This window comes from Jaculus jaculus, chromosome 10 (assembly GCF_020740685.1).
Source record: "Jaculus jaculus isolate mJacJac1 chromosome 10, mJacJac1.mat.Y.cur, whole genome shotgun sequence".
Taxonomy (NCBI): Eukaryota; Metazoa; Chordata; class Mammalia; order Rodentia; family Dipodidae; genus Jaculus; species Jaculus jaculus.
Window position 1 is genome coordinate 31,634,116 of NC_059111.1, and position 9,753 is coordinate 31,643,868.

The 9,753-nt window shown below is 38.6% G+C and overlaps 1 pseudogene; it reads left to right on the forward strand.

Moving 5' to 3' along the window:
- Positions 1-852: 852 nt before the first annotated feature.
- LOC101615451 lies at positions 853-1,618 on the forward strand (annotated as a pseudogene).
- Positions 1,619-9,753: the final 8,135 nt, after the last annotated feature.

Sequence of the window (9,753 nt, forward strand, 5' to 3'; positions counted from 1 at the left end):
TTACTTGGTGGAAATACGTTATTTAAGTCAATTCTTTGTGCATTTGATTATTCTTATTTAGCCTACGTTCATGACCATTTTCTTTCCCTAAAATTAAAAAAAAAAAACTTACTATGTGGTATGTGTATATATTTTAAATGCAATTCATCACACATGTACATAATCCCAGATAGTTTTAAATCTATATATGAATATAAAATATAGATTAGGTATGCACATTCATATTTATATTTAAAACCATAGAAATAGATAAAAATTTGTTACTTGACTCTTACTAAATTATAGACTAAGGGTTTGAAAGATAAGTGTTGTTATTAAAAGCAGCTGAGTAGACTGAGTAAACATGCCTTCTGTAGGCCTTTGTCAGGAAAATAAGGTATTTCATCTCACTGGGCTAAGAGGGTTCAAATATGCACTTAATCTGTATATTTCCACCATTGTTTTGTGATAATTTCTAAAGCACATCTCTCGAAGGCACTTTTTACCTGAAAACTATCTGTCCAAACACCCTACCACTGAGCTATGTTTTCAGACTTACCTGGAAACTTCTAAAGTGCACTACTTGCTTTTACATACTGATATGTACTCTTGTCTGACTAGGTAGATGTGTTTTCCTTTCCTTTGCTTTTCCTCTTCTTCTTTCCACTCTTCCCTTCCTTTTCCCTCTCCCCTCTTTTCTTTCTTTCTTCCTTTCTTTGAGGAAAGGGCCACTTGTAACTCAGGCAGATCTCACCTTGTTATGTAGCTGACAATGATCATTAACTCCTTGACCTTCCAGCTGTAGTATCTGGACATATTCCTCAACGAGCTCATAACCATATAAAAGAAATATGCGGGCGTCGTCTCCGGGGAATGTGGAGAGCCGCGGAGCTGGGAGTTGGGTTCGCGCTGCGGGCAGTGAACGAGCGCGTCCCGCAGGCTGTGGCGCGGCGGCCCGGGATCTCCCGCCATCCAGCCCCGGCTAGGAGCAGTCAGCAAAACCAGACCTGCAGACATGGTGATTGAAGCCTATGGTCATGGCCAGCGCACTTTTGGAGACAACTATGTTCAGGAACTACTAGAAAAAACATCAAATCCTAAGATTCTGTCTTCATGTCCTGAAATCAAATGGCACTTTATTGGCCATTTACAGAAACAAAATGTTAACAAGTTGATGGCTGTCCCCAACCTCTTCATGCTCCAAACAGTAGACTTGGCAAAGTTGGCAGACAAAGTGAATAGTTCCTGGCAGAAGAAAGGTTCTACTGAAAAATTAACGGTCATGATTCAAATTAACACTGATGGAGAGGATAGTAAACACGGCCTTCCACCCTCAGGGACGATTGCCATGGTGGAATACATAAAGGCCAACTGTCCCAGCCTGGAGTTTGTGAGGCTCATGACCATAGGAAGCTTTGGACATGATCTTAATCAAGGACCAAACCCAGACTTCCAGGTGCTGGTGTCCCTACGGGAAGAGCTGTGTAAAAAGCTGAGTATTCCTGCAGACCAGGTTGAGCTGAACATGGGCGTGTCCATGGACTTTCAACATGCAATTGAGGTAGGATCTACAAATGTCCGGATAGGAAGCACTATGGGATTACTCAAAGAAACCTGCCCTAGACAAGACCGCAGCTGAGCTGGTGGCCCCAGTGGCGGCGGCCCAGGAGCGCTAAGCCCAGGACAGCTAAGAAGACCAGCCACGCACTGACATGGGCTTTCATTTCGATGCTCCCTGCATTACAGCGCAGTCACTCCCCCCTGTGGCCCGGATAGAGCACGGAGGATGTCATGTGTGGGTGGAAGATGCCTGTGCTTAGCTTCTTCTGATCGAGAAAGTTTGCTTCAAGCAGAGGCTTGGGATCAAATTCGAGAAGCCAATACATGTCTTCAGAACAGAAACCAAACCATTAGTCAGGAATTAAGATCACTGAACTCTACCAAGGAGCACCACACAGTCCATGAATGCCTTTTTCCTGAGTATCATTACAGCTGACGCCTATAATGGGGAAAGTAAGGGTCTCCATTGTCATCCCCCTTCAATGGAATTCCCTGTAATTGCCAGTTTCCTACAAGTCCTCACTGAACAGTATCCACCATTGCTCTTGACCAGTGATTGCTGCCCCCAGTCTCTTACCCTGGTCAGTAGGTGTGGAAGTGATCTGGAAGTACAGAACAGGTCACTTTGGGCAGCTCTAGGCACAGCTCCACTGTGTTAAGGACCTGAAATTTCAAGGCCAAAATTTGAAAATGAGACTTGGGCCTTTCTGTTTTTCCTCTGGGAACTACAGGGATGGGGAGTCCATGAGATGATACCTTCTCCAACAGGGTCGTTTCCTGGCAAGTTTTAGCAAAGATGGTGAATGCCATCCCCCCAGTGGAGATGCACATCTTTCAAAGCCAGTTCAGGCAGGTGGTTTCAATACGGCCTTGCTTTGCCTTTTCTTTTCCTGAGAAGTATTTTCCAGGCACATTTACAGACTCCTTTCATACTTAACAAGCCAAAACCTCGCAGCTTTTCTTGACTGTACATACCAGCATGAATTTAAAAATCCAGAAAGCAGTCAGGCACAAAGGTACACACCTGGTATGTCAGCACGTGGGAGATGGAGGCAGAAAAATTAGGAGTTCGAGGCCAGCCTAGATTACAAGAAGCCCTGACTTAAAAAAAAAAAAAATACATGTAACAACAGAAACAAAGCACAATTCTCTAATAATTATAACAGGCTTCAGTTTGGGCTGTTTACTTTCTAGGTAGCTTTTTATTTTGTTTATTTAAGCCCCAGTCTTTAATTTTATGGACATGCTGCTGCTGCTGAATGTAATTTTATAAAACTTACATCATTATGATTTCTCTTCAATCGAAGCTGTGTGATATTTTAGTCTATTAAATAAAACTGTGAGTTTGAATGATACCATCTGTGCCAACTACAAAACAATTAAAAGATTATTTTTGTGAAAAAAAGAAATATGCTAAAATGTGAAAGAATGCAATTTCAACATTATATTACATCACATGTGATTATAATATAAAGTCATTACATAAAACAAAAAAAAAACATGCATTCCAATGATACTTGGTTTCTGTGGATCTGGCTTATTTGGTGTCAAATGCTCATCTCTATTCTCAATAGTGAAATCATGAACTAAGCCTAAATACCCTTCAGTAGATAACTGGACATAGAAGATGTAGGATCGATACATGATGGAGCTTTTCTAAGCCAAGAACAAAATGCAATAATGTCGTTCCCAACAATTTGGGGAAAACTGGCTCTCATATCTACCCTGCCTCATTGTGAGCCCACCTTCATCACCCCTCCCACTCCCTGCACACCCCAGTCTCTGTCTCTTTTCTTTTTTTCCAAATTGGAAGTTTACTTCTACTTCCTTCTTCATTTTAAGGTGGAGACATACACTCTTGATTAATGACCAATTTTCTCTCTCTACACACACACACACACCATCTATATATATATACATATATATATATGTATATATATACACATATTTATATATATATATATATATACATATATATATGTGTATATATATACATATATATATATGTATATATATATATATACACACACACACATATGTGTATATATATATATATATATATATATATATATATGTATAATCTTATTACACCTTACTGTTTCATAACTATTTCCATCTTGACTTTCTAGAGAAATGAATTGAATTTTTTTCTATCTTGCTCTCTCATATAATGCATGCCCTCTTTCTTTTCAATACAGTAAAACTCATTGTCATTTACTCTATTTTACTATATAAACACTTTCAGCAGATCCATGTAGAAAATTAAGATTACTGACTTTTTCCAAAACAGCCTTATTTCTCTCTGATTATTAATTTTGTGAGGGTTTCTCCTTTGCCTAGTTTTCTATATGCTTAGAGATTTAAAACCCAGTTATGCATTTCTTCGGTTTACTTTCTAGCCTCTATACTTTTAAAAATATATTTTGGGGGGCTATTTTTATTTGTTTATTTGCAAGCATCAGACACAGGGAGAAAAGAAGCAGAGACAAAGAGAATGGGTGTACCAGGGCCTCCAAACATTGTACTTGAACTCCAGATGTATGTGTTCCCTTGTGCATCTGGCTTATGTGGGTCCTTGGGAATCAAACCAGGGTCATTAGGCTTCACAGGCAAGTGCCTTAACTGCTAAGCCCCCAGCCCCTGTTTTATTATAAAGCACTATTGCTTGTAAGAAAAGAAAAAGAATCAAGTTGCCACTCAATGTCTTCTTTCTTACTAGTTCTTCTTCCTTCCTTCCTTCCTTCCTTCCTTCCTTCCTTCCTTCCTTCCTTCCTTCCTTTCTTTTTTCTTTCTTCTTTTTGGTCTTTTTTTTTTAAATCATTTTTATTTATTTATTTGAGAGTGACAAAGAGAGAGAGAGAAAGAGGCAGAGGGAGAGGTAGAGAGAGAATGGGCACCAGGGCCTCCAGCCACTGCAATCGAACTCCAGACATGTGCACCCCCTTGTGCATCTGGCTAATGTGGGTCCTGGGGAATTGAGCCTTGAACCGGGGTCCTTAGGCTTCACAGGCAAGCACTTAACTGCTAAGCCATCTCTCCAGCCCTCTTTTTGGTCTTTAAGGTAAGGTCTCACTCTAGCTCAGACTGACCTGGAATTCACTATGTAGTCTCAGGCTGGCTTTGAACTCACAGCGATCCTCCTACTTCTGTCTCCCGAGTGCTGGGATTAAAGGCATGCACCACTACGCCTGGTTTATTGTCTGTTTTCTTGCTAGTCCTTAGTTCTACTTGAATTTTATTCCTTGGGTGTGGCTTTCCCTAGTTTTGGGTGCCAATGGAGATTGTAAAATTATAGTTAATGTTATACATTCACCATTTGGACTTTTTTGGAGTATTATAGGCAAAGAAATTTGAATGTTTGTGCTTATACTGCCACATATTTAGACAATCTAAATAGAAACTATTTATTTTTAAACTTTGACAAATTTTGTTGCCATGAATTAGTGCCAATTGTTTTAAAGTCCTGAGTGTCTTTATGTGTGTGTTCATGCACGTGAATGTGGGCATGCACACTCCATGATGTATGTGTGCAGGAGAGAGGAAGACAACTTTGTTGGAGTATATGTGTGTTTATGCATGTCCATGTAGGCCTGCGCATGCCATGATATATATGTGCAGGACAGAGGGCAACCTTTAGTGTGTGTTCTTGCATGTCAATTTGGACATGTTCATTCCGTTTTGTATTGGGGGTGTATGGGTGTCAGTCTTTGCCTTCTGCTTCTCTTGAGTCAGTCTCTAGCTTCTATTGTTTACCACTCCATCAGTTTAGGTGGTCCATGAAATTATGAGAAATTCCATTGTTTCCACCTCTCATCTTGTCAAAGTCATGTTGGTATTACAGTCTCTACCACAGCTTCTGTCCTTTACATGGGGTCTGAGGACTTAAACTCAGGTACTCAGGATTCTGTAGCAAACTGTCTACCAAGTTATTATTCCAGCCTCCTCATTTAATTCTTTATGGAAGAGAGAAATACTTTACTATTTAACTTTATATATAGGAAAGAGTAAATTAACAAAAGCCTTTCTGATCTCATTCACATAATTTAAAAATATTTTTTGTTTTTGTTTTTATTTATTTATTTGAAAGTGTGATAGAGAGAGAAAGAGGCAGGTAGAGAGAGAGAGAGAGAGAAAGAGAATGGGCACACCAGGTCCTCTAGCCACTGCAAATGAAATACAGACTTATACACCCCCTTGTGCATTTGGTTAATGTGAGTCCTGGGGAATCAAGCCTCGAACCAGGGTCCTTAGGGTTCACAGGCAAGTGCTTAACCACTAAGCCATCTCTCCAGCCCTCATTCACATAATTTTAAAGTAAACTCCATTTTATTGACTATGTTATTACATATATGCTTATAATTCATTTAAAACAATGTTAAATATGTTTTTGAAAATTTGCTTGGGTCAACCAAGTTACGTGCTAGCTCTTTATATCCTTAGATTGTGTCTACAGTGGAAAGAATCAACTTTTGAATTAGGAAAAAAAATCATTATATAGAGATCTGAAATTTCAATCAAGGATACTCACTGTAAAGTAGCTATACGCTGGTTCTAATGTTTTTAATAACTGTTTTAGAGGCAAGCTCGAAAAATATCTAGTAATCAAACCCATGCAATTAGTTTCAAGCCCAAATGAAACCTTTTACATGAAAGCTTAAAGGAGAATTACAATTAATTTGGGATCATGTGCTTATCCACCTGGAAATTAGAACTCTAAAGCTTACTACCATTCTGCAAAAAACCCACTAGTTTCCTTTCCTGCATTCTGTGGCTTCTCCATGTGTGTTTTCTCTTAATGGCACATTAGTGATAAACAACACACTCATATGGAAGCTTTAAACATTTCCACAGAGGAGGGCATTCTTGTGAAGATTCCTTTTGTTTGGTCACTCATTGCCTCTCCCTCCTTCCTCTTTGACAAAAATATACATAATGCATGTGAATGCGAGTATCTCATATCAATCATATTGATTAAAAAAGATGAAGTTAAATTTGATTTAAAGTTTTTGAGCTTTGCCATTACGGAGTTCTTGGAGAATGCTTATTTTTGATGGTGATGGTTTTTCTCTTTCTGCGTGGTCGGGTATGAAGGTGGGCCAGCTTCTGTTATTTTGCAACTTCTCCTGGATCTGTAAGCTTCAATAAATCCCTTCCTCCTAATAAAAAAAAATAATTTAAAGTTAAAAGAAAATTGAATTCTGGGTCACCACTCAAAGGTAGATAAGAGGTACTTAGAAGTTTTTTAGGCTACAGGGTGCATAAAATTCAGAAGGTTTGCCTGCATAATGTACACATTCCTATGTCCCTTTTAAAAGCTACTGTGTCAGTCTCTAGGGTGTGGGGTAAGAACCCATATTTTTAAAAGGCTTCTGGGTATTTCTGAAGTAGACAATCTGTCAATCTCAAGTGTGAGTGACGCTGAAGTGGGAGAAGGAACTAAAACCAGCTCGTTATGAGAGCTCAGTTTGATAGCCTGTTTCCACAGACAAGTACATTCATTCCTTCAGCTTTTACAGCCCAACAAAGGTAGTGTTAAAATCCACCAAAATATTCTTTCCTAATCAAATCTTAAGAGCAATCTACTGTACAGGATTCTTACAAAAGGGACAATGAACAGGCAATTAAATGCTGAAGGTTTTAATTTCATCTTTCTAAAGGCTTGGGGTGTTAACATTAAAGTTTAGCCTTTTCAAGGTATTTCTGCCAAGAGCAAAGAAAATATAACCTAGCCACATTCTGTCTTATGATATAACTTAAAACAGAGCTAACCCTGAAGAAACAGATACATAACTCACCCTTTAAATCAATTCTTTAAAATATCAAATGTTTCAACCAATGTTCAGGTGAAAACTGAATAGTTATACTGCTTACGTTCTCCTTCGAAGGCATGACAGGAGGGCAGTACCTCCATTCTCTTTCTGGAATATATGTGTATATATATATACATATATATATATATATATATATATACATACATACATACAGAGAGAGAGAGAGAGAGAGAGAGAGAGATATTCATGGGTCTTGTATCCAAAAATGGCAGACAGCAACACTGTTATCCTTAACATTTAGAAACTGACTTTTGAGTCAGACCTGCCTTTGACTGCCATGCATATTTTAGTTTTTCTTGTTCTGAATTAATCCTTATTGTTTTGTGATCAGTTATCTTTGGAAAGAAAGTGTTCCATGGACTCTGTTGTCATACTGTGCTATGGAGTGAAGGCTGAATTGATACCTTCTTGCCTGTGACTCCTGCCAGCATGCAAGACTGGGATTTAAGAGTAGATCTTATGGGTCTTGGGAGGGGACACTGTAGCTCTTACTAAGAGGAAGCGCTGATACCTGGAGCCACAGACAAAGGATTAGGACATTTTTGAATGAAAGCTGAGTTTAAGCTGTTTAACAATGCTCTGTGACTTACCACCACAAGCTTCATAAAATCAGAGAGAAACAGAACTTCTATGCAAAGCAGAAATAATATGATCTTAGTTTTGATCAATAAAATGAACAGTTTTCTATGTTCATACACAAGTTATTCAATGCATCTATTCTATCCACTATCTGTGGTGGCCAATGGATGCCCAGCTGAAAATAAGGCATCAAAATTCAGAGGTAGGATTATATCACTGTGAAAGAGTAATGCACCAAGAGCCTGTTTTTTGTTTCTTATAAGTTTCAAAGTACAAATTCTTTAAGACCTTATAAAATGTTTCAGTAGCCCGTAGAAAGTTTATATGTTTGGCTCAAGGCTTTTCTTGTCACTCACTACTGAGGAAGGGAAAAATATCACTCCATTACAAGAACCTGTTTCCAGTTTGAAATGTTCTTTCTTAATATTAGAACAAAGTTTGCTTTGGTTTATTTATTTTGTTTTGTTTCTTAGTTATTGTTACCACTTCAACAGAATATTTAAGAAGTGATGTTTGCTTATGTTTTCTAAATATATACATCTTTTAGGGGCTTATAATGTAAAAACCTTTAGTTGTCCCTTTATTTTTCTCTTATTGTCACCTCCAATTTCCTTTTATAGTGAGAATTCCTGCACAGACTCTCCAAGAGTTTCTCTTTCTCTCATAAAAACTACCTACCTATTTTTAAAGTAACCCAGGAGAAATATCTTTCTTTTTCTCTTTGAAATTTCTTAAAGCTAGAGAAAAGTCACAGCTAGGTAATTTTAGAAACATTGAAGATAACACCCTTGTGTCTGGCCATGCTTATCCTATAAAAGTTTAAATGAGTCATGCAAATACATTCCTTTAGTGACCTTGTAATAAATTCCATTTTACCACATTCATGAGAAAGCCCTTATTTTAAAATACCTTAAAATTGATGCAACCCTCAAAACTGTACCCATAAGTCACACACATCAGACCCATAATCTGATGGGTCCAAAGTTGGTATGGTCCTAGGAGGGCCTTCTATGTCCTTTCTCAAAATGCCATCAAGTGCAAAGGGAAGGAAGAAATATACTCAGCAGCCTACTCCTTCAGAGCAAGGCTGAAGTTTCTCTCTGGTAACTCACCAGGGTTGAAGTTGCTGGTATTGACAATACCAGTAGCCTCACCTTCTTTTCAGAAGTTGTGTGCAGGTCTCTTCTCCCACCAGCATTTAGAGTGTCATTCCACCCTAAGTGCTGTTTTATGGAGGCCAAATCTTATTTTCCTACCCCTTGAGTGCAGAAGTAAATCTATATATCACTGATAGTGAAGACCTAGGCCTGGGTCTGATCTGGAAACCTGTTGACTTGCACATGTTTAAAACTTCCACAGAAGATCAGGACCACTGAGTTGAATTATGTAGACTCCAACAGAAGCAATCCTAAAGGCTTGGTTCTTGAGCAGTAAGAGAAGTGAGAAAGACACAGCTCTGAAGACAGACAGTCACCCTGGAGCCATTTGCACTCTTGTCTGCTCTCTTTCTCTGACCTTCTGGCAGTACTTGAAATCTGCAGAACTCATCAACTCAAGCATCCTCCTCTGTTCACTGGGTCTACTCTCAGATGGCACCATGCTAAGCAGACATCAAGAGAAGCATCAACAGGCATATGGAACACTGGACTTTCACCTAATCTGAGCAAATAGATCCATTAGGGAACATGGCTACTGTGTATAAATGAACTGGAACAAAACACAAAGGAAATATTTACCAGGTTTTGTGGAAATATTTGGGTGAAAGTTGTTCTTTCTTCACATAATTTCAAGCCAGGGTTCTGTT